Raw genomic sequence first — 6,276 nt, 5'->3', positions numbered from 1 at the left:
ATGGTCCATAGTGAAAAAGAGGATTGAGACAGGAATTTTAACTTGGTTATGTCCAATTGGGCTCTAAATATTGGTCTTCGTGGGTCACTAATATCAGACCAGGATTTCAGGAGTTTTCTAAAGAAAATGTAACGTAAAGGAGCCGATAGAATCCTGAAACTCGATATACTTCCCCCAGCTCGACCGGAATACGATACATCTCGGTTTTGCCCATCTGAGCTTTACCCAAGTAGACAGTTGGCCATGGACCTTTTAATGGGCCACAATCCTGAGAATGTTCATGGAAATGTAATCTGATTTACCATCTTTCCTACAAAATATCTATATCCGAAAGCTCTGGGAATAGATCAGATTTTTTTATATATATATATATAAGACATTCTTCTATTGCGAAGAACTGTCGGAAAAAGTTGGGTTTCGCGCTGGAAATGTTTGGTCGACAACTAATTTTATGAATCAAGTGGGAGGGGCCGAAATTAGGAGTGCACCTCATTTACATATCACACAGCACCATCTTAAAGACGCGCGTAATAGAAAAAAAAGTCAGACCCGAGTTTTTCATCACTTTCCACCCACCAACCCCACCACAGGAAGACGAAGAAAGCAAGAAACCTAGAAGAAAATGGTCACCTTCCAAAAGAATAAGAATGTAATGGGGGAAAAACAGTTTAAAAAAGTAAATACAAACTTCAAAAATAAACAAAAACTTTCACACATACCTCTTTTGTACTCTTCTTCGTTGTTGTATCGCTGATACGAGCTACCCTCTGATATTTTGTGCCTTTCTTGAGCAGGGTTCATTTTTTTTCTGTTGGACTCTCTTGCCCCAGCCCATTTAATCACCTATTCTTGCAGCTTCCCGCCCTGCCACCTCCTCCCCCCCTAAGCAGGGGATAATAGGGAGCGGAGATGGAGAAAAAGGCTGGGCCGAGGATCTGAAAAGCAGTGATTGTGTATAGAGTTTGGTGTCTTATTGTCCTGTTTTTTTTTTTTTCCTTTTCTTTTTGGAAATCTCTGATCCTAACCCCATGAATGCCGGGGGGGGGGGGGCGAACAACGCATTGAATGCAGATGCAATATGATGCTCGTCTACGCGTCATTGTAAGGGTTAATGACAGTACCTTCCATGGAACCTGTTCAAAAGAGAAATAAAACACCTGCCTTGTAATGAATACAATCTAGAAAGTCCTATTTTTTTCGACGTAGGCGGCACTTGGCATGGTTACAACGGATGAATGATAAATATCCAAAAATTATATCATGGGATCATCAAGAAAATGCAGATTTTTTTTATTCAGGATTCAGGATTCTATCTGCTGTCTCCGTGATAAACACATTCTAGAACGCTGAACTTGTTACATGATCATGGCGTGACGGATTCTTTGGGGCAAATTCTTCTTCTTGCCGCTGTTTCTGGGCTGCGGCCTGGTTCAGCCCGGCCGGTAGTCGGAGGCTTTTTTCTTTTCAGCATGTAGGTTGAGGGTATTGGGAGAATAGAGTGTAAGCTTTTCAGAATAGGAGGGTTTTTTACTGATTTAAGTTAAAAAAGGGAAAAGGTGTGAAAGAAGCATGAAAACGGAAGAGGAATAGGGCCAAATAGGCGCCATGTTTTAATTCTTGTGGGGGAAATGATACCAAAATCTCTAGCCTTGAAGACCAGGCAAAAAGGGTTAAATCCCCTTGAGTGTGAGTAACAGGTGACAGTTCTTGTAGCTAAAATGCAGGGCTGCGCATGGAGCTAAGAAGGCCCTGAGCACCCCTCCCTTCTCTTTAATCTGCTCAGTCCCAGAGCCCTCCAGCGTGACAGCATGAGATGCTAAGTGGAGGCCTTTCAAGTGCTTTGGGCCCTTCTCAAGTGGAGTATAAAGCAGTAAAGAGAAGTGAGAACCGGACGGGAGGGGGGATCGGAGGCGAAGGTCTGTTCTCAAGAAATTTAAAGGGAAGACTGTTTTAACTCTTTGAGTAGCCGATCTGGTCTGTAATTATACATGATGCATGTTCATGTTTGCATGACAGGTTACAAAGGCACCACCATCATCATCTTCTTACAGCTTTGATCTTCACGGTGTGACCTTCTGAGTGTCATATGGATGTCCACTTAAAGCATTCAACCTAATTCCATCATCCCACTCGACCTGAATTCTTGTCTCACCCCACTCTCTACATTATTGCTTTTCCACAGTATAGTCACATTTAAATATAACCACCTTCATTTTAACTATTTGCCTGTGGAGCCATGTGGGCCAGACACCCCTCTCACACTCCAGGCCACCCCGTGTGATATGTAGTCCTTGGAGTCACATACATTATACTTATAGGAGTGATAAAGGTATAGCTGACAATACATCTAGTTCTCTGCCCGAGACACACAAACATCTGTGGACTACTATTCTCCTGTTGAGAGTTTAGGGTGGTCTTGGAAGTGGTAGTCCACAACAGTGGGGCAAGTCTTGAGTCACTTGATACAGTTGCTGCTAAAACAGGTGTGGAGGTCCTGCTAATATCCCTTTGAAACTGAAGAACACACTGGCCCAACTGGCCCAACGTTTGGGCCTTTCATGGTCTTGCAGAAGCCAGGCCTAGTAAATTCCAGATTTTATTCCATCCCAAATGTTGACTTTGCTGGGCCTGGTTTGAAGAAGACCAAGTAAGACTGAAGCATTGCCAGTTTTTGTGGCCAAAATAAAGTCACTTAAGATGTCTGCAAGTGTGTTGGGTTCATTGTTTGTCCCTGAGCAGCTTGGGATGAAACCTTGGCAGCCTCTACTGGGTCTTGTAAAGAATTGCACAGGCGACTAAATTCGAGTCACAATTTGTCATGGTAACATGAGTGAAGCCACCCTACTCCCGTTACTAAGATGAAGAAGAACTGTGAAGGATCCCTTCCTTCGCAACATTCATTCTTGCACGGGGCTTCATTCGCTTTTCAATCAATAGCTGATATATAATATCACAGGCCATGAGGTCTCAGCAGTAGCTTCCACGGTTTAAACCTCTTTTTGGGTGGTTGTGACATTATATGAATTTGAACAATAAAAAAGCTGCCACATACTGCAGTATTTGGATCATTCTGTCTCTGCGTGTTCCGCTTTCAGTACGTGATGTTCCGAGTTCTTGTTGGAGAAAACGTATCTGTCGATTGCCGATTGAGGTGTAAATGCGAGCGGCGGAGAGGAGGGAGTATTCAGTGAATGGAAACAGGGTCACTCGGAGACTGAGAGGGGTAATCCCCTGACTTTACTTGATGTTACCTATACAGCCACCACAATGTCCAGCTGAACAAGAACTAAAAGTAGCTATTACGCCAATACCGAATCCATTCTGTGATCATTCTAGGACTTTCCATGTTGTCCACTTTGGAGAATGTGTCTTTTACATGGGGTTGTTTTAAGTGTTTGGCCTTCACACTATCGTGCCATCTAGCTGGGCTTGCCCGTGGGGCTGAAAGTAGCCATACCCTCCCCAGGTGCTATGATCATATAGTCCATATAGTCATATATAGTACCCTATGAGTCTCCTCTGTATAACTGGGCTCCAATTCCACCCCTGCTATACCCTGTAAGGTGTATCTAGCTTTGCCCACCCATCATATGGAATTTAACCCAAACTCTACTCTTGCCAAATAAATCTCTTTTTTAAGCTTTGAATCCAGCAATAAAAAAGACGATTGTTTTTCCGATTGTATAAAATCATAAGTCTTACGACTCTCGTGTTCTTTACAAATTGCTTGCGTGTAGAGCGCTTATCTGCTTCACGCTGCTCAGAAAACCAGTTCCGACCTGGCGTTTCCAATCGGACAGAAACAGTAGAGTAACTGGGTATATTCGGTAACATCTCCATAGAGATGCTTTTGTTTCCAACAGTTTATAGACTTCAACGTGAAAGTGTTTGGCTGTCTCTTTTTGTCTAAAAGCAAAGAAGAGGAGGCACGTGTCCCATGGCTACCAAACAAGCAGCAAAGGCCAGCAGAATGTTCAAAAACATCCTTCACGTTGCGCGTGAAGTCTCAAAAAGCAAAAGCTTTAGTCGAAAGCGATACATTTTATTGGACCAACAAAGAAAATAAATGTAGATGCACTTCTGTTTTTGGGACCTCAGAGGTCTCTTCTTTAGATTAAAAAACAAACAAACTCAGAGGTCTCTCCATTATGCAACTTTCTCTATGCTGATCCAATAAATGGTTCACCTTCAACAAAAAACTCATTGTTTTCTCGGCCCTATACAGCTATATCCATTTTGTTTATACTCAATGGCACATTTTCTTTTTGCATTAAAATATATAGAATAAAGAAATGTCTCGTCCAAAGAACTCACAGTCTGGTGCTTAGAGATTTTAAGCATCTGTACTACAAGCCGATTACTTCTGCTGTCAGTTTTTATGCTTCCCAGTTAGAAAAAAAAATATTATTATTATTATTGTTATTATTATTAATTGTTTTCTATATTATTATTATTTTTTTTTTATTATTATTGTTGCCACTTTTATTTATATAGCGCCAACAATTTACGCAGCGCTTAATACAATACATTTACTCAAGGGGTATGACAAGACTAGAATTGACAGACTAAGACAAACCGATTCATTAGGTGAAGAGGGCCCTGCTCGCCAGTTTACACTCTATAGCGCCATCATATTCCGTAGCGTTGTACAATGGGTAGACGGGACATAACCAGTAGCCTATAACAATTTAAGCGGAGAAAGTCCTTGACCCGCATGACTTCTCAATTGGATGCATGTTGCCTTTCCTACGGGGGGGGGGGGGTTTCGTTAGGCTTCTGCTGATTGAGCAGTCTCGCGCTGCTCATCTGGTTCCGAACATGTCTGAGAATCGGATTTCATGACGTGTACTGAGTGGGATCCGTGTACAGCCTTCACATGTACCTGTCTCAGTCTATATCATGGGTTCCCCGGGAGCTTAATTCCCACAAAATCGCTCGCTGACGGCGATATTCCGATTGTTCTCATCATTGACCCAGAGATCCCACCGCCTTGGCAGCTGTGACCACGCATCCTAGACAAATGACAAGTTATTTTCCGCCCTAAGTATCTTTCCAGCCCTGCACCCTTGGAGGTCACTCCGTGTCTGCCCTTAACACTCCAAACGCCAGAGGAATGAGCAGGGGGCAGTTAACCCTTCTGCTAAGTGGAATAGTTAACCCTTTCAACACCAGTTGCTACAAAAATAGCCCCTTTGATCCATGTATATAGAATGTTGCTGGTGAAGTGACATCTATGAGGTTTAACCCTTAAACATTTAGCAGAGCATGGGGCTGTATTATTTGTATAATGTTTTGATTAGATGGCAAGCTCTTCTGCCAATTTAGTTCTGGGTTTGTATAAACCTTAATTCTGCCACAATCCAGTGTATGTCTTCTATATATCATCATGCGCTCTACGTGTAGTTAGAGTTATTACTATATTCCTTCTTCTCCACGCTGGGGGGGGATTACTCAGTGTCCCCTTAGATTTGAAGGGATCAAGTGACTGTAATGATGTGTTTTGGGAGTGCCGCTATGACAGCATGTGGGCCTAGACGGACAGCTCCCAGGCTGCGCATGTTTACAACAAGCTTCTCAGCTGCTTTTAGGCTATGGCTCCCATGACACTCAGCCAGCCAGAAAGTTGTGTCAAAAGGGCGGAGGTTGCCTAACCCTGTATACCTGCCAATGACATTCTCTGGAAGATTTCAATGGGGCACAAGCTTTGCAATTATAGGTAAAGGGGTAAGGAGGGGGTAAATTGCATGGGGGAGACTGCAGGAGCAGAGAGGGTACGTTGCCGATATATCGGGGCAGGCAGTACGGTACTTTGGTCCATGCTGATGAAGATAAATCCTGGGCCAAAGGTCTAAATATGGAACGGTTGGCATCAAAAGCCCATAGAATGTCGGTGCGGATTTCTCTCTGCCCACGGAATTCCTCTTCATATCAATATTCTGTATAATCCAGCAGGGGGTACAATATCTATTAATCAGGTCAAAAGTGGGAGTTTTAAAAGGCATAGCGGTAAAGTGACACACAGGGCTATAATACACAGTAGATTCAATAAAAGAAGCCCTCCAAATATTTAAAATGAATCCCGCAAATGATCCCCCTCATTGAAGCCACACAGCGGGACCGCAATTGTATCTGAATCTAATATTTACATGGACAGAGATGGAGCCAATCATAACTATTTTCCTATAATATTATAACTTAATGGGTCTCTACTTTTTTCTGTAATGTGACGGACTAGCTTCACGCACGTTCTACATGAACTTAGGGCATCAGGTAACA

The sequence above is a fragment of the Spea bombifrons genome, chromosome 13 (assembly GCF_027358695.1).
Source record: "Spea bombifrons isolate aSpeBom1 chromosome 13, aSpeBom1.2.pri, whole genome shotgun sequence".
In the NCBI taxonomy this organism is placed as follows: Eukaryota; Metazoa; Chordata; class Amphibia; order Anura; family Pelobatidae; genus Spea; species Spea bombifrons.
The sequence above is the reverse complement of the archived record's forward strand: the minus strand, read 5'-3'. Positions refer to the sequence as shown.